This window comes from Bubalus kerabau, chromosome 5 (assembly GCF_029407905.1).
Source record: "Bubalus kerabau isolate K-KA32 ecotype Philippines breed swamp buffalo chromosome 5, PCC_UOA_SB_1v2, whole genome shotgun sequence".
Taxonomy (NCBI): Eukaryota; Metazoa; Chordata; class Mammalia; order Artiodactyla; family Bovidae; genus Bubalus; species Bubalus kerabau.
Window position 1 is genome coordinate 49124363 of NC_073628.1, and position 20129 is coordinate 49144491.

Genomic DNA, 20129 nt, shown 5'->3' on the forward strand with positions numbered 1-20129 from the left:
AAGAGGGCCCCTCACTCCATATTGTTTTCTGTTTTCCTCTGAGTGTTAGGATTACTGTAAAAGGATTCATACACCAGCAATGAGCCTTTCTGCTGCTACAGCGATATCTTATTTCATTTTCAACAAGTATGGAAAAGTGTTACAATCCAAATAGGGCTCCGTTTCCCAGGAGCACAACTGCCTGCAAGCTAGACTTGTCCAGCTACGTGAATCTTATTAGCCTTAAGTATCTTCTCCTTTTCACTTGGGTCTACTCGCTATCTATAGTTCATTCAATTGCTTTTCCTCTTTTTATGTTTATGATGTAAAGTCATTATAAATCCACAGCCAATAAACTAACCAGAAATTAATACTAATGGCAATGATATAACAGCAGCAGACATAGAAAATACAGCTGGAATCCATCATAAACAGGCAAAACTGAGCTCCAAAGAGTCCTTCACTCTTCAGTTCATAAAAGGTGGAATGCTGTCAGCCCAGCCACAGGAGGGCAATCAAACTGGTTTTCCTGGACAGGTACAGCAACTCATCGATCAACTCTGTCACTTCAGCCAGAGCTAACAAAAGGAAACGGTTCTCTCTCCTTCTACTCTAGCAGTAGGAAGCCAGGGCAGCAGGGAAAGAGAAGGGAGGAGGGCGTGATGTGTAGATGTTAAGGCGAGCGGCCAGGCTTGGGGAACCACAGGGGAATCTCAGATGAAACTGCTCTGGGACCCTCAACATAATCCATCACTCATTAAGTGGAACTATGCAGCACTCTTACTTAAAGCCTATATCAGGGATGACTAAGTGATGCAGCTTAGAGACCATGAAAGAGAAGACCATGTAAGAAAAATGGAAAACTTCCTAAAATAGGATTATATCAGAAAATCTATATGCTATGGTTGGGAAACCCATGAGAGGACCAGTTTTCTAGTTAAACAGATTACTGTATTTTGCTGATACATAAACTTTGCTGATTATAGATGTTCATTGATTTCATTCATGGATATATTTAATTACCAATAACAAACACATGCACACCCACATGCTAAGCCTTTCTCTAGGTGCTAAGATTTACTCTGGCCACCTGATGTGAAGTACTGACTCATTTGAAAAGACCCTGATGCTGCAAAAGATTGAGGCCAGGAGAGGAAGGGGATGACAGAGGATGAGATGGTTGGATGGATGGCATCACCAACTCAATGGACATGAGTTTGAGTAATTTCTGGGAGTTGGTGATGAATAGAGAGGCCTGGCGTGCTGCAGTCCATGGGGTCGCAAAGAATAGGACATGACTGAGCAACTGAACTGAGCTAAACTGACTGTAGATTTCATTTGGAGATTTTTTCTTTTGTTGTTGCTTTGTTGCTATGATTTAGTCTTCACACAAAGAAGAGTAAAAGTGTGGCGAAATGGAGATGACCAATGTGTTTTGAGATGATTTCAAGTAAGAGCTTGAGGGGACTCTTGGAAGACGAGGCATTTAGGCTGCATCTTAGCTGAGACTTTGACAAGCAAAGTCGAGGGTGACGAGATGTTTCAGAAGAAATACCGTGAATGATGGTGCAGTGGTGTGCATGTGTATTCGGACTAAGAGTGAACCAGGAAGGCTGGAGCAGTGGCATGTGGAAGAGGGCAGTAGAAGGTAAAAATAGGAAACTAGGGAGTGAGCACCTTTTTGTGTGCTCACTCAGGCGCGTCAGTCTCTCACTCTTTGTGTCCCCTGCTGGACTCCTCTGTCCATGGAATTCTCCAGGCAAGAAAACTGGAGTGTGCTGCCCTTTCCTACTACAGGGATCAAGCCCACTTCTCTTGAACCTCCTGTACTGGCAAGTGGATTCTTTACCACTGTGACACCCGGGAAGCCCCATGAGTACATGTTAGGACTTTGGAATTTACCCTATAGGCATACCCTATAGTTTGTTCAAGAAGACATGATATGTCTTAGAATGATCAGTATACATCAGTGCATGCATTCTCAGTTGCTCAATCATGTGCAATCATGTGCAACTCTTTGTGACTCCATTATCTGTATGCCAGACTCCTCTGTCCATGAGATTTTTCAGGCAAGACTGCTAGAGTGTGTTACCATTTCCTCCTCCAGGGCATCTTCCTCACCCAGGGATGGAACCTGCATTTCCTGCACCTCCTGCATTGCAGGCATATTCTTTACCACTGAACCATGGGAAAAGCTCTATACATCAGTATGAAGGCTCAATTAAAGGAGAGAGATTGAGAGCAGTAAATAAGAAGCTACTTAGTAACTTGTAAGTATCACACTTGCTCCTTGGAAGAAAGTTATGACCAACCTAGACAGCTTATTTTAAAACAGAGACATTACCTTGCCAACAAAGGTCCATTTAGTCAAAGCTATGGTTTTTCCAGTAGTCATGTATGGATGGGAGAGTATAAAGCTGAGCACTGAAGAACTGATGCTTTCGAATTGTGGTGCTGGAGAAGACTCTGGAGAGTCTCTTGGACAGCAAGGGGATCAAACCAGTCCATCCTAAAGGAAATCCACCCTGAATATTCATTGGAAGAACTGATGCTGAAGCTGAAACTCCAATACTTCGGCCACCTGATGTGATGAGCTGACTCATTTGAAAAGACCCTGATCTTGGGAAAGATTGAAGGCAGGAGGAGAAGGAGACGACAGTGGATGAGAAGGTTGGATGACATTATCAACTCGACGGACATGAGTTTGAGCAAACTCTGGGAGTTGGTTATGGACAGGGAAGCCTGGTGTGTGACAGTCCATGGGGTTGCAAAGAGTCGGATATGACTGAGTGACTGAACTGAACTTAAGTATCATGTAGAAGATTCTTGTGATATCCTTAATTAATTAAAAGACAAAATTATTTGGTTATTCACTGGATATAGATTTTCAGGAAAAAGAAAGTTCTAGATCTGTGCTTCCCAAATTTTGATGTTCTTACTGATCTGGTTAAAATGCAGATTCAACTCACTAGATCTGTGTAGAGACTAAGACTTTGTATTTCTAGCAAGCTGCTAGTCCATGGGACCTGCCAGGGTCCAGCCCCGGATGATCCAGGGTATTCGAAGCGGGGATGGCGTCGGCGACCTATTTATTTATAAATATTTATCAAAGATATAAAGAGTAATACAATAAGGATAGCTCAGTAGGAAAATTCAGTGGAGAAAAGAGGCTGAGTAGCTTGGTTTACGCGGGAGACCAATAAAACTTCAAGACAAGAAGTTTGCACCACTTACGTAGGCCGCAGGCATCCTTCCGTTCTCCCGAAGGAGAGGAGACACTGAGGCCTCCCCGGTCGGATCTTAGAAGCCCAGGCATAATTAGCAAGCATGGCGGGTTCCACGCTCCAGATGGAGACTCAGCCAGAATTTTAGAGAGAGAGCAACATGGGGAGACCAAGTTTCGGTGAACAAGGCCCGCACTTTATTTTCCAACGTAGTTTTTATACCTTAAGTTATGCATAGAGGATAATGGGGGAAGGGGTGGAGTCATGCAAGGACAGCAGTTCCTGGTTCTAATTGAAGCCAGGCTTTCAAACTTATCATATGCAAAAGTTCAGGTGAATTACATCATCTTCTGGCCAGGAGGCCTGTTAACATTTTAAGAAACTTATTTTTCTCTAAAGGTGATTATTCCAAAGTCAGGCACCAGCATCCAAAAAATCACTGGACAAAGCTGCATTCCTATAGGACAAAGGTGAGGTGGGCTCAATCAAGAAAAGAATTAACTCAAGGGTCCAAGGTTACAAACATTGAGGTTACTACTTACATTTCTATACACCCATTATATCAATCAATACACTGCCAAGGACACAGTAGGTAAGGAGTATGGAGACTTAGCAGCAAACATTGGCCCAACAAGTGAAAAACCCTTCACCAATACAATTTCTAATCAATCTTTTAACTACTCAAAAGAATCTGTGTTTAGACAGTTTAGAACATCTCCTGCCTCTCACAGTTGGGAGATTCTGAACAATCACATGTGGCCAGAAAAACCTATTCAGGCAGGCTAGAGGACTTCCAAAGGAGTTTGTAGGTTGAAACACTGTCACACCCAGAAATTATTAACTGGAGCTGTAAGCTAACTCTTTTTTCAGAGAGAGGTAGTGGGGGACAGCCCCTATAAAGTCAGAGGTGTAGGTGAAAGCACAAAGCAGAAAGTAGGCAGACTCTGGTTTTGGGGGTAGATGCTCGAGAATTTCCAGGGGAACTCCTGAGGCTCGATCCCGCCTTTGCGTATGCCGAGCCTCCTTCCTCGTGACATTTGCCATGGGCGGAGTTCCTCACGCTGGCTCCCGGCAGTGATAGAATTCCAGTTGAGCTATTCCAGATCCTGAAAGATGATGCTGTGGAAAGTGCTGCACTCAATATGCAATATGCACTATGCACTCAATATGCAATATGCCAGCTCCCGGCAATGGGACATATTTTGAGTAGCAAGACTTGGGACAACTCCTAACTATATCATCCTTGTGAGGATGGCTATATGTTTCATTAAATGTGAACTTGGATCAGAGGAAAATACTGATTCCATTTCTGGACACATTCTGTTTGAGACCCTCCATTCAAGAGTTAGAGATTGGATTGTTGTTCTAAAACAGGCTAACACTTGACCTAAAGAGCTGGAAATCACTAGATGAGAAGAAAAAGGCAAAAATCTGAGTGGATAAGATTTCCTCAGAAAGATAAATGGTGAAAGGGGGGGGTTAAAATACTAAATTATGGGAAATCTGGAATAAATGAACAATTAATAATTACTTATGGATGAAACTAATGAGTGAATCCATATTCAAAAAGAAAACTGGGGGAGAAAAAAGGAGAAAGAACCAGAGTGGAGACTGGGAAGGAACAATGAAGAAGGCAAAAGATACCTGTGTCACAGAAGGCCAAAGATGAAAGCCTCTTTCTGGACAGGGAATGTTCACGATGCCAAATGTTGCTGAGAGCTTGCATGGTCTCATAGGACTCTGTAGTGGATGATGTGGAGTGCCACTCAGACCCTGTCGGGATTGAAGCCCTCCTCCTCCCAGCTGCTGGGAAAGTTTGCTATGATGACTCTCAGCTAAGTCCTTTGTCAGGAACCATCTTCCTCAGCCAGGTTAATCCTCCTCTATGCACGCACACATGACAAATCGCTCAGCTGTGTCCAACTTTTTGTGACCTTATGGACTGTAGCCCACCAGATTCCTCTCCCCATGGGATTCTCCAGGTGACAATACTGGAGTGGATTGCCATGCCCTCATCCAGGGGATCTTCCTGACCCAGGGATTGAACCTGCACCTCTTACGTCTCCTGCATGGGCAGGCATGTTCTTCACCACTAGAGCCACCTGGGAGACCTGGTGCTCCCTCTCTAGAGGCAGCCCAAGTACAAGATCTGGCCCTGTGTGGATATAAAGCACAGACTCCCGGCTTCGAAGCACAGTTACTCTACAGGGGCGCCCAGCTCAAGAGAACCCCCATAGAAACTGGCTGAGCTCCTTGTTGAGACTGCAGGACAGTTCGGCTCCTCTCTCTGCCCCTTCCTGCCTCCTTCCCTCCCTCACAGGCATTGTTTCTGAGAGCACCCCCAGTCAAATTGAATCTCATATAGTCTGTTTCCCAGAAACCTGACCTAAGACAGATGTGAGGTTTATTCTTAGAGACTGTGTTGCAAAAATCATTCATAGTGGCATCCCCCTAAGGCCCTTTCCTGAACTGAGATCTCTCTGTCTCACCTTGCTCAGCCTTTGCATTTTTGTTTCTGAAATTGAACGAGTAGGTGCTGCCACACCATCTGTGCTGAAAAGCCTGGCAAACTGGGGGGCAGGGGAGGCATTTGCTACAAGACAGTTACATTCTCAGCTGTTTGCTCATGTAACCCACATCTTCTCTCACTTCCCCCACTCCTTATTTTGCAGAGAGCTGTTTATGGTGCTCCCTGCTTCTTCCTTGTTTCTACTATCCACCTGCTGCTGCAGAGAATTGCCATGATCTTATGTGTTCTTTAAAATGGAAGGACACGAAGCCCACTAATTAAATCTGCAGATCAAGCTGAAATGCAAGGCATAGCAAAACCACGAAGGACAGGCAAGTAACATAAAGGGGCTGCAGAGCACAGAAATATGGGCAGGAAATTACCAAATGAGCCTCAGCATGAAGGCCTGAAAGCTAATACAGCTGGAGGAAGGGAACCTGAAACACAGCTATTTCAATTTCCAGAGAGAAGCCTGGAAAGCAACAAGTCAAGGAAGAAAAAAGGGAAAAAAAGAACAGGAAGGTGATATTAGATACTTCAACATAAGCTTATGGTGCAAGGGAGAAGAATAAAAACCAGAACACATTTCTTGGCTGCATTTTAAGTCTCATGGCCACAGATGGCTACAAGGTGACCCCTAGGGGAGGCTGCCCTGTCTTAGATCAAGTTTGGTTTTCAGGCACTTGGGTGATAGTGAAATAGGTAAACAGCGGGATGATTGGAAGTCAGGGATGGAAACAATCAATGGATGGGAGTGATTGAACACCCAGAAAGGGAGATGGACCGATGTAGATCATCTCATCTAGTGGTAAGGGACAGTGAAGACGATGATAAGCATGGGAATGACGTGGGCTCTAGTGAGAAAATTCCTGGCTGGGGTGTGTGCTGTGCTAAATCGTTTCAGTTGTGTCCGACTCTGCGACCCTATGGCCCATAGCCCGTCAGGCTCCTCTGTCCATGGGATTCTCCAGGCAAGAATACTGGAGTGGGTTGCCATGCCCTTCTCCAGGGAATCTTTCTCACCCAGGATGGAACCCAGGTCTCTTAAGTCTCCTACATTAGCAGCAGGTTCTTTACCACAAGTGCCACCTGGGAAGCTGGGCTACTACTTGTCAAAAGGAGACTAAGCTTCAGGAAAGAAAAGGTGGTTTTGAAAAGCCGATAAGTGCCTCCAAATGGGTAGCAACCTTAACACAGCCATCCAGAGACCTGTGAAAGCAACACCGCCACAGATATAAAGGAGAATGCACATGCAGCTCTTTGGAAAGTGAGTCTGAACCTTCTGACAAGGTTGCATCTTCAAACCAGGCACAGAGTCAGTTCAGATAACACCTGGTCTATTTTTCCGTTTTTAATTGATTCAAGAAAAAATAGTTGAACAAGTAGAATTTGTGTTCCAAAGTAGAGTTGGTGTTTTACTAGCCTATAAGCCTATAGAGAATGAGGACCTTGTCTTGTTCATCTCTGAATCCCAAGCGTTGAGTACATTAGATATGCTTATTCAGTGTTTTCTGTATCAATTAATGATGGAAAACTGGAAAAATATTCTTTGCAAGGATGTTAAAGAACACACTTTTTTAAAATATAAATTTATTTTTAATTGGGTGATTTAATTCTGTTGGTTTCTGCCATATATTGACATGAATCAGTCATCGGGGTATGCATGTTCTCTCCCTTTTGAACCTGCCTCCCATTTCTCAGCCCATCCCACCCCTCTAGGTGGTCACAGAGCACCAGGAGGAGCTCCCTGTGTTACACAGCAGCTCCCCACTAGCTGTCTATTTCACACATGGTAATGGATATATTTAATGCTACTCTCTCAATCTGTCCCATCCTCTCCTTTCCCCACTGTGTCCAGATGTCTGTTCTCTATGTCTGCTTCTCCATTGCTGCCCTGCAAATAAGTTCATCAGTACCATCTTTATAGACTCTGTATATATGCGTTAATACACTCTGTTTGTTTTTCTCTTTCTGACTGACTTCACTCTGTATAACAGAACACACTTCTGGCAGTCCAGAGACTCATCACCTTTGAGGCTCTTTGGGAATTTTCCCCAAAGTGTTGGTATTCAAGAAAGATTTGTGCTTCTCCGTCTACCTAGGGCAAAGAGCAACCTTTATCAGGGGTAGAAAACCCTTCTGCATGGGGTTGGGCAGGCTCCCACATTTAAAAATTAGACAGCTTCTTTCTTTCTAAAGTCTGAATGAGAAACAGAGGAAGCTGACGGGACCTGTTCATTAATGTATTGGATAAATGTTAAGATGCTGTATAGTTTAATGGTTAAGAACATGCTCTAAGAGCCAGATGGCCAGACTTCACATTCTGGCTCTGCTACTTCCTAACTGGGTGTATATTTTGGCAAGTTATCTAACTGAACTGTGTTTCCATTTCTTCATTTGTAAAGCAAGGATGGATAATAGTTCCTGATGAATGAGGTTGTTGTGAGGATTAAATTAAATAATCCATGAAAAGCATTTAAAAGGGTGCTGATCAGTAATCTTCCCTTTCTGGGTGTTTGTGTGTGTGTGTGTGTGTGTGTGTGTGTGTGTGTGTGTGCAGATACATTGAGCGCAGGCCAGGGGCTGGGTACTTTTGCATGCTGAGAGGACAGTGATAAGCAAGATAGGCAAAGTGTGAAATCATCAGTTCTGATTAGAGTCAGACTCTAAGTCAGGAGGTGAGTAAAGAAAAACAGTAACTTCAGATGCAGATGAGTTACATGGAGAAATAAAATGACATGATGTGCCACAATAAGCTGCGGAGACCGAGGCACACTATTAGAGAGGCCGGAGGAAGACCTTTGAGAAAGTCAGGGCTAAATCTGAGTGACCAGAGTCAGCCATGCGAGGGTCTGGAGTGGAAGAGATACCGTGTGCAGATGCTGCCTTAAGGGAAGCAAGTCTGTCTTGTTCAAGGAAGACAGAGTGACAAGGGATTGGTGACAAAAGAGAGCAGAGACAGGTGAACTTTAGGAGGGAAGCAAGGGTCAGATGGTGTAGAGCTTTGTTTTCCAAGAGAACAACTTTAGGTTTTGGTTTAAGACAATGGGAAGTCGGCAGAGACTTTTGAACAGAAAGTGATATGATCTGGCTTTGAATTTTTCAAGGATCGCTCAGGTTTTGATGTAACGAGCAGAAAATCTGGTCCAAGAAAGAAAGCAAAGGGACTAGGTGGAGGCTATGGTCAGCTGCAGAATCCAGAGAAGTTAACAACCCTAGAGCATAGCATTAGAAATGGGAAGAAAAAAAAATGCAATGGGTTTAAATTACATTTTAGAATAGAACCAGCTGGATTTCCTGATAGGTTGGATATGGCAGGAAGATGAAAACAGAAGAAACTATTCACATCTTAAGTGTCTAGCATTTGATTAAGCTCTGAAAGAAAAAAATTAGTTTCAAATTATTGATTATACACAGTGCCTGCCTTTAAATGACTTCCAAACTATATTGTTCAGGGACCTGATAGGAAACAGAATCCCTCTCAGACTTTAAAGATGGGATAATCTACACAGGCGTGGGCAAAACAAGAGGAGTCAGTAGGCAGGTGAAGAACACAGTAACCAGCCAGGGTGAGGAGTGAGGGACCGCCACCACGCCGACATTCGAACAAATGGGAGAAGGGCCTGTGGACACAGCAAGCAAAGGGGAGGGCGGGCTGAGCTGGTAGAGCCGCGCTGACATAGCACCCCAGTGTGAGACAGGCAGCTAGTGGGAAGCTGCCGTGTAACACAGGGAGCTCAGCTCAGCGCTCTTGGATGACCCCGAGGGGTGGGGTGGAGGGGTGGGAGGCGGGTGGCAGGGAAGAGACACACACATATATATAATTGGTACATGGAGAAGGAAATGGCAGCCCACTCCAGTGTTCTTGCCTGGAGAATCCCAGGGACGGAGGAGCCTGGTAGGCTGCCATCTATGGGGTCGCACAGAGTCGGACACGACTGAAGCGACTTAGCAGCAACAGCATGTTGCTATACAGCAGAAATTAACACAACATTGTAGTGAAAGTGAAGGTCGCTCAGTCGTGTCCAACTCTGTGACCCCACGGACTGTACAGTCCATGGAATTCTCCAGGCCAGAATACTGCAGTGGGCAGCCTTCCCCTTCTCCAGGGGATCTTCCCAATCCCAGGATCTAACCCAGGTCTCCCACATTGCAGGCAGATTCTTTATTAGCTGAGCCACAAGAGGAGCCCAAGAACATAGCATTTATACTCCAATTTTAAAAAGAAGAAGAAAAGGCAAGAGGAGGAAATCTGACTTAGGAGGCTCCATAAAACATGAAGCCTTGGCGCAGAGCCATCTGGCAGGAGCTACGTGGCACCTAGAGGTGTATGTCACTCCCACAGGCTGTGGCCCAGTGTGCGACGGAAGTGAAGTGGGGACTAAATACTCCAACCTCTCTCCTCTCACACCCCAGTGTCTCACTAGTGCGTCCCATAACTCCCACTGGAATCCAGACAGCAGAGGAGCCTATGTGATGGCCTGAACTGTTGGTCTCCCCAGGGCACAGGAGGGGATGGAGGAAAGCACAGGATAGGTCTGGTATGTGGACAGCACTGAGCAAAAGTTAAAGCATGAAAATGAGCAACATCGTTAAAGAAGAAGGAAAATATAATCTGGATCCAGTCTAATACCAACTTCAGGGTTTTCACACAGGCTTAGCCCAGAGCCAGCATCCAGTTTAAATTCCTTCAAGCAAAAGACGCAAGGATACAACGCAATTGCCCTTCTTCTCAATGTGGGTGGTTCCCAGTCCATGTCCATTCTTTTTTTCCCCCACAAGGATGGAGGTGTTGGGCTGTACCCTGAAGGCCTATAAACCCTGTACTTGCCCAGCTTCAAGATCCAAGAAAGAGCCAAGAGTCAGCAAAAGAGAAATCAATTTTTTTTTTTAATTGGAGGATAAATGCTTTACAATGTTGTATTGGTTTCTGCCATATAGCAGCGCAAATCAGTCATAACTATATACATACACATATACCCCCTCCCTCTTGGGGGCTTCCCAGTGGCACAGTGGTAAAGAATCTGCCTGCCAATGCAAGGGAAGCAGGAGATGCGGGTTGGATCCCTGGGTGAGGAAGATCCTCTAGAGGGGGAAATGGCAGACCACTCCAGCATTCTTGCCTGGAGAATCCCATGGACAGAGAAGCCGGTGAGCTGCACGCGTCACAAAGAGTGAGACGTGACTGAGTGTGCGCACACCTCCTCCTGAACCTCCATCCTACCTCCCCAGCCCCACCTCCTCACCAGCCCCCACAAGGTGTCACAGAGCGCCAGGGTGGTCTCCCCGTGTTACACAGCAGCTCCCCCTGGCCCGCTGTTTACACGTGGTAGTGAATATCCGTCAGTGCTGCTTTCTCAATTCACCCCACCCTCCCCTTCCCCAACTGTGTCCACCAGTCTGTCCTCTGTCTGTGTCTCCAGGGGTTTAATGGAGGTGGGGGGGAGCCTCTGAAGCCAGGTGCCGGAGCCACACCTTCCCGTGTGCAGGACAGGCACAGTCTCTGCTCTCAGAAGGGAAGGAGTGTAGGTTCAGTAGTTACCAGGGAAACCAACAGAGGGGCGCCAGCACCTCTCCTTTGATGAGACCATCAGCAGCTGGGGCCCAGGCAAGCAGGCAGGGGGTCAGTCGTGTGAGTCAAGAGGTGAAGCACAGGCTGGCTGGGCAGGGGGTGTGCCGAGAGCAGGAGGGCGGCATCTTGAGTCGCCTGACCACACGGCCGGTGAGCACGGTTTAAAATCTCAGTGGCCTCTGAAGCAAAATATACACTTCTTTAAGAGACCATTGCTTAAATACAGTAGGGGAAGGAGAGGATGGGACAAACAGAACAGCGCTGAAACATATACATCACCATATGTAAAATAGAGAGCCTGTGGGAACTTGCTGTATGACACGGGGGCTCTATACTCCATGCTCTGTGACAGCGTAGAGCACTGGGATGGGGTGGGATGGGGGAGGCAGGAGGGAGGTTCACCAGCGGGGGGACATGTGTACACCTGTGGCTGATTCATGTTGATGTATAGCAGAAACTAACACAATAATATAAAGCAATTATTTTCCAGTTAAAAATAAATACATTTTAAAAAGAACAATTTTACCGCCAAAAACTGCAGAAAAATACACAGAGGATAATGCATAAGAACTAGCACCGGGAAGTTATAAAGCTCACTGCCATGCCCTGGGACCCAGGGCTCCTGCATCTCTCTCTCTCTCTGTGCAATGCCAGGTTTTAATAAAACAATTTGACTGAGAAGCCTCCACCTCACCTGATCTGTAGCTTTTCAGCTACAGAAACCTCTGTGTCAGGCTTCCTCCACACACACACCACTGCTGGTTGGAAACAGTTCTTACGACTCCCTCTGGGTCCTTTTGCCCCTCCCCTGTCTCACTGCCCATATGTACACGCAATTCCCACAACAGCCAGACACCCAGCCGCTGTGCAAGGGCAGATCCCGGCTCTGAGGAGCTCCTGGGATCTCACAGAACGCCATTTGCTTATCATCAGAGCCTGCCTCCCTTTGCTCTCTTATCATAGATGAGGCTTGGGAAGCCTGGGTGCAGGACAGATCAATGACATTTTAAGCTTTCCCTGTGGCCTCCTGGTGCAGCTTGCTGTGCTGATCACATTTATGACTTAACCTAAATTCTTAATGCTCCATTTCAGTGCCAAGAAATGGCATTCTTATGGAAATGTAACTTTTACCTTAGCCTACCAGACAATTGCCAATATTCCAGGAGTTGTAGATTATAAACTCAATCAGGACACAGATCCTATCTGCCTTGAATTTTACTATATTCCTTGAAGCCTATCTTCATATCTGATATACAGATAATGCTTAATAAATGTCTGCTAAATTCTTGTTGTTACTTAATCTCTAAAGCCTGTCTGACTCTTTTGTGAACCCATGGACTGGGGCCCACCAGGCTCCTCAGTCCATGGGATTTCCCAGGGGAAAATACTGGAGTGGGTTGCCATTTCCTTCTCCAGGGATCTTCCTGACTCAGGGATCAAATCCATGTCTCCTGAATTAGCAGGCAGTTTCTTTACCACTGGCCAACAGGGAAGTCCATCTGCTAAATACTGAGTAGAAAATTGTTTTGCAGTTTTTAAGTGTCATTCTCGCCTATGCCATCCTAAGCCTCTGCCCTCTGCACACACACAGACATACACACACACACACACACACTTTCTCCATATTTGCACACATAAGACATTCTTGGTGATACTTAAAGCCATCTTTGGCTCAAGGCACCAAGAAAGTTAGCAGTGAGAGAAAGCAGAGAACATTTCTCTAGGACAAGACAAGAAATCTCTCCCTTGGCTTTGTCCCAGGAAGGGCACAGGCCTCATCCCGCTCCAGCTCTGTCCCTGACTGTTCTGAGAACCCTCGCCCATTCGCTTCCTGTTCACAATTAAAGGGAGAAATTGAATTCAGTCTCGTCTTTTACTATTACCTTTGCTTCAACAAGTTTTCCATAGACTGGTGTATCTCCTCCCAAGGAATTTTTGGCCATTCCGGACTAAGCATCTGTATGCCTTTAATGCAGTCTTCCTCTCCCATAAAGCCTTGCCTGTTTCTCTTTCCTAACCGAACAGCCAGTCTCCTTTTGTTTTTCTTATAACTAACCCCACCTCTAGCCCCATCTTCACCCCACACATCCTCCATAGGGCCCCTCCATATGATTATATTTTTGCCTTGTTTAATTACATATTTGTTTCACAACTAGACTATAAAAGTCTTGAGGTAACACCTGTCTTTTCATCATATTCCCTCCCACATATGCTATCTCCAATCAGAAATATAGTCTTTTATTTGGTCCCAGAGCTGCTGTTTCTTTCCAGCTTTGATCTGTTGAAATAAATATTATTTGGAAGAAAAATCTGAAAATAGAAAAAAATAAATAAATAAAAGTAGGTTAACCCCATGAAGGTAAAATACTCTCTGAGAAGTGCAATTTGAAAGCTCTGGGTTAAATGCTACTCGAATCCTGTGAACTAGAATTCCTCTGAGAGTTCCTTCTCTCCTCCCTCAGGCATAACACCTCTTGGTCCCACACCTTGGTTTTGCAAAAGCAGCAGAAACCTGTCCACAAGCAACACAGGCACAGCAGGTTTATGGATGGGCAGAGACGGCAAAAATATATTAAAAGCATCCTCTCATTGTAGCCCATGGATATAAGGTGGCTCAGTGGTAAAGAAACTGCCTGCCAATGCCAGAGACAAGAGATGCAGGTTTGATCCCTGGATCAGGAAGATCCCCTGGAGAAGGAAATGCAACCCACTCCAGTATTCTTCCTGGAGAATTCCATGGACAGAGGAGCCTGGCTGGCTACAGTGCTGGCTGTTGCAAAGAGTCAGGCACAACTGAGTAACTGGGCACACACATATCATTGCACACGTTGGGTTATGAAGAAGGTGTTTGATAATATTCAGGAAAGAAAAAAAAAAGAAGGAAGGAAAAAAAGAAAAGACAAACCTTACATGTGCACATGGCTTAATATCGAGTAATTCACATCCATTCTTACAGCTGACCTTCACAATATCTCTGTGCAGTAGGGTGGTTAGTTATAATCCCCCATTTCACAGATGAGGACACTGAGGATCAGTATTTGAATAACTAGTCTGAGGTCACATAGCTCTAAATGGCAGAGCCAAGTCTCAAAACTAGGTCTCCTGACTCCTAGATCCAACACTACCAGACAAGCTTCAAATCTTCTTTAGGCAAGACCTGAGGAAATGAGATTTATCTAAAAACATTTATTTCCCAAATAGCGCAAGTAGGCAAGAAGGGTGGAGATCATGGAAATGGCCCTCTAAGGGAGAGGAGACTAAGAAATCTCTTATTACGAATTCCAAGGTGATGTTTCAGAGAGCCATATTTAGGTGTGGAGTGCCATTGAAAACCAGAAGCGTTTTTACTTGATTGTTCCAAATTTTACCTGAACAGGGAGGAGTCTCCTAGTAAACAAAATCTGCCCTGGAGCAATGGAAGTCTTTCTGCCCGCAGCACTAACTAAAGGGGAGAAACTGTTTTATCCCAGACCTTAGCAGTAGAGGCCAACTAACCAGTCTTTTATCTATCATGCCCTTGTGGCTTCACTCATCACTTCTACAAAGCAACTGATAATTTATGCGGTTTCCTTATGTAGGATCTTAAAGAATTTCCAATGTAAGCCTGCAAGTTTCCAGGCTCTGCTACTTAGGAATGTAAATTATTTACTTGTTTGCCTTTGATATGTTGTTATTTTATCTTGTTACCAACAATTGGGGTTTCCCGGAAGAGAAAATTGTACATCTCTCCTATGAAGATACATTTTAATAAAGCATAAAAATTTTCAACCCTCAATTATTCATAGTTGTACAGGGAATACTTAAAGATTCCATTCACCAACAAGAATCTATGCGTGCATTTTGTTGCCCAGGGGAATAGTACACACAGCCTTCAGATTTGAATAGCCAGAGAGGTTGCTAGGTCTGAGACTACAATGCTCTTCAAATCATCTGACACTTCCAGCATTTAAAAACAGTTGTTATGTATATGCATCTAAGATGAGAATGCCAAAATTCCTTATGGCATCAGAAGAATGCTATTTGCTAATCTGAAAAACAAAACAACCGGCAGCTACTCAGACAGAATTCATATCTGTTCAGGTGATACATTCTGTTCAGGTGAAAAAGAAAGCAGGAAGAGACTTTGAATTTAAAGCATTGTGGGGAAATTGGTAGCGATCTGGGAGCTTGACTAGGACACCTTAAATTAATAATTAAACGAATTTCTGAATACCAATAAGCCTAAGAGCGAATCCACCGAAATTCAAAAGTCTAAGGATGCAGACAGCCTAGGATCTGGAATAGGTTATCTTGTGATGCTTCTGCCTTCAGTCACTCACTGATAAGCATCAGGCGGGTCCTATGGTGAGGAAACAAGGTAAATAAATGCTTGGGCATTGGAAAGCCTGGAGCAAGCATGATGGAAAGGAAACTGCTTCATCTGAGTGAGAAGCTGAGTATCTAGAAGCAGGTGTGAGAGTCAAGGACAGTTGGGGATTGTGTCTTGGATCCCCAAACCATCTCCAGGTTCAGTGGTTTTCTAGAAAGACTAGAAGAACTCAGAGAAGTGATTATACTCGTGGTTTCAGTTTATTACAGCAGAAGAATACAGAGTAAGATCAGCAAAGGTCCCAAGCGCACAGGGCAGAGCCCAGGAGAGACGCAGTACAAGCTCCTCTTGCACTCTTGTCCTAGATGTCTTCTCCCAGTGGAGTCCCTGGGAAGGCACTTAATCCTCCTTCCAGCAACAGTGTGTGACAACAGATGTGAAATATTACCCATCAGGAAAGTTCACTCAAGCCTTGAGGTCCATGGTTTATACTAGGAGTGAGTCACAGAGGCCTGGAGCATTTCTGACCTGCCTTAGTTGCTTTGTCTGCAGCCCTGGCAGAGGTCAAACTGCTACAGAAGAGCACAAAACACCCACCATCAATCACATGGTTAGCCAAACTCTGTCCTGTCCCAGGGCCCCCATCGAGATACACTCCCTTGTCGGGTAGGGTATTCCGAAGGCTTAGGGGCAGCTCCTAGACCCTGCGAAGGGCCGGCTCTTTACTTAGAATGTGTAAGGTTTGACCCCCTCAGGGCTCCTTGTTGTTGTTTGCTGCTGCTGCTGCTAAGTGGCATCAGTCCTGTCCGACTCTGTGCGACCCCATAGACAGCAACCCACCAGGCTCCCCCGTCCCTGGGATTCCCCAGGCAAGAACACTGATGTGGGTTGCCATTTCCTTCTCCAATGCATGAAAGTGGAAAGTGAAAGTGAAGTCGCTCAGTCGTGTCCAACTCCTAGCGACCCCATGGACTGCAGCCTACCAGGCTCCTGCGTCCATGGGATTTCCCAGGCAAGAGTACTGAGTGGGGTGCCATTGCCTTCTCCTGTTGTTGTTTAGTTGCTTGCAAAGCTGTACCCAACTCTTTGCAACCCCATGTAGCTAACTAGACACTTCTGCCCAGGGATTTCCCAGGCAAGAATACTGGAGTGAGTTGCCTTTTCCTTCTCCAGGAAATCTTTCTTAACCAGAGATCAAACCCACATCTCCTGCATTAGAAGACAGATTCTTTACCACTGAGCCTGGACTGTAGCTCTCAGAGCTGCCGACGTAAACTTTTATCACATAGGAACTAAATCATGGAGGGTGCCATGGGAAGCATTAAATATGAGGTAGGGTACAGACAGCTTAACCCAGCAGCAGAGTTTACAAGAGTTAGCAGAAACAGGGGTGGGAACTAGGGCAGAAACTCCAAATCAGGTGTATTCATCAACATAAGTTAATGAAATTCCAAAAAGGATGGAAAGAGACCAAAAGGGGCATTTTCAAATAGAGGGATTTGAAGATAATGAAATGCCAAAAAGGATGGAAAGGGACTGAAAAGGGCATTTTCAAATAGAGGGATTATATGATGAGATCCACGAAGAGTTCAATTGGGTAGCAGTGTGTAGAACCACATCAACTCATCATAAACAGGAAAGCGTCAATTCCAACATAAACCCTTCCCAGCCAAGAAATCAAACAAATTCCTGTTACAGCCCACTACACGTGTGTAGAAAAGATCCCAGCATTTGGAGAGAAGCTGTAGTATTAATAGTTGAGCCCCTGAGATGATTTTCAATTAATGTGTCTAAAATGATTTTCTACTAAAAATAAATGTTGTCATAATACAATAAAACTAATTTTTTATGATTTTTTTTTCTTTTTTTTGTGTTTTGCCATTCTAACCTTTTTAACAGTCAGGTTTTTGTGCTCAAGGACTTAGGAAACAGAAATGGCAGTCCCTGGAAGAAAAACAGAGAGCAAGAGAGACAGGCAGTCCCTCTTTCTATTTTTATGCATTAAAACCTTACACATTTGGGAAAATATAAAGTACTTACATCTAAGACAACAAACCAGGCAGAAAATAATCATAAGGACTAATCAGCCTGCCCCAGCCTTTACTCTCAAGGATATTACACTGAAAGGAGAGGGACAGCAGAGACCACAGGGGTGATTTCGTGCATCCCAGTGATTGGACTCCAGCATGAGCTCTAGGAGGTGGCCTGTGCTGCAGAGAATGGGGCCCCGTATCTTAGGCTGATCTTCAGGAAGGAGTCTTCAAACACACACACCATCACGCACACATTTCATTGCAGCCAGAGTATGCAGATAAGAGCCTTATCGAATACACATTCATCAAAAAAAGACTCTAGATGAGAAATGACTCCATGGCACCCAGACAAGCTCTGCTAGATGGGGCCTTAGAGAACCTCACACATTTTGCAATACCTAGAACATGGTACAGGAGGATGACCTGCATTTCCTAAGAATGGCCGAGATGTGTCCCATCTGATGGCTAGACCTGAAGCCTCAAGCAGTTAGAAGCAAGAGATGTCTCCAAGGGACTCTTGAATGTACTTCTGACCCAACTCTGGTTGGAATAATAGGAGTCTTAGAGGATGCTTGTATTATTATATGACACAGAGGACTCATTGGGCCAACCTTCTAATGCTTTGTTACAAAATAAACTCTCTAGGATATAAGGAAATCCAGGGAAAATATTGAAATATGATTCCCAAATTGAGAAATAAATCTTCCATACCCTCTAACAGAGTGGCACATTAAAATTAAAAAAAAAAAAAAACAACTTGTCAAGTTATAGAAGAAGAGTTAAGCAGACCTATGTCAATTATGAGATGATTTTACATCATGTAAAATGTGTCTCAGCTAGCACCCTGTGCCCACTGGTCTGCATCTCATTGTGTATAATAATCATTTATGCATCGGTCTCACTAAGATGAACTTCCTGTGAGAAGTATTTACATCTTATGTATCTTCACATTTCCCATGGTGCTAGCAGAGTTACTGGACACCCAAACACCTTAGTGAATTTGATAAATGAATAAATGTTATCAGAAAAATGGCAAGTATGGGAAACCGAAGTTGGTGAAAAAACAAACCACAATGCTACCCATTATGTAAGGTGATCCGGTCCGGTTCCTGCCAAAATACCAGCTGGAACTTTTCGGTGTAATTTGACAGGCTTGGTTAGTGATTCTATGAATCAATTAGTTGTCCTAGATTTGTGCGGACATACTCAGGGAGCCTCAGATAAAATGAGCCTGACCAAGGAGGAATTTGTATTTTTATGATGTGGGAAATATTGCTGAGAAGAAAAGGCCATACTTCCACTAGAGTGTATGGAAAATATCCTCTGGGCTGCCAGGAATCTCACTCCCATCTCACCTTGCTCTCTTATATAACCTAATGTCTCACAGGTTCCTAGTATGAAAGACTTCAAACACACACACACACACATTTCATTTGAACCAGAGTATGCAGATAGGAGCCTTACAGAATATACATTCATCAAAAAAAGAAACATGGAAGAGGTCAAAGGAAGAGAATAAATGACCCAAATTAGTTAAAACAAAGTGGTGTCCAAGCTGCTTCTGAGAGCAGCTCTGTCTGATGCACTGGATAAGATGCAAAGCTCCAGTGCCATTTTGCAGACTGCTGAAAGACAAATGCAACCTTCCACAGTTAAATATTGCACTTATATTCCCTTTGAGTCTATATTTAACTTTAATTTCTGATCAAACTAACTGCTTGTGGGATGACAGAAATTCATTATCATGTGAAAAGCATTTCTCTTGGTGGCATGTACTTGGAAGAGGGAAAAAATAGAACAGTCGCGTGAGAACCAGAGGCTCAGGTTCACAGTGAGCACTCTGTGCACGTCAGAGAGCTCTGTGACTTACTAATATATGCAAAATGCCTCTGTAATATGTTAGGTGGGTTTTTAGCTGAAAAAATTAAATACTGCCACCACGTGCCATTTAAGGAATGATCCAACCACTTTTGATCAAGTAAGAAGGGATGTGTGCACTTTGCAGAATTTTAAACAAAGCTTATATAAGACATGTTCCACCCTCCTCCTGTGACACAGCTTAAACTCATCCCAGAGCTGTCCTTCCAAGGCTGCACACAGAGGTCCCTGCGGAGAAATGTGGTTTCACCATTTCTAAAACCCTCGGGGCTCTAGAACTCTGTTCCAGAGACGCCAGTGGTGGCAGAGGTGGTTTAGTTGCTAAGTCGTGTCTGATTCGTGTGAGCCCATGGACTATAGTCCACTAGGCTCCTCTTCCCATGGGATTTCCCAGGCAAGAATACTGGAGTGGCTTGCCATTTCCTTCTCCAGGGGATCTTCCCAACCCAAGGATTAAACCTGCATCTCCTGCATTGCCGACGGATTCTTTACTGCCGACCCACCAGGGAAGCCATGGAAATGATACTCCAGACCAAGAGAAGGTGCAGTTGTAAAGCTTATCATCACAGCATTAGAGCATTGGAATTGACATGAAAGACAGCGTAGTCCAACCTCCTGTTTGATA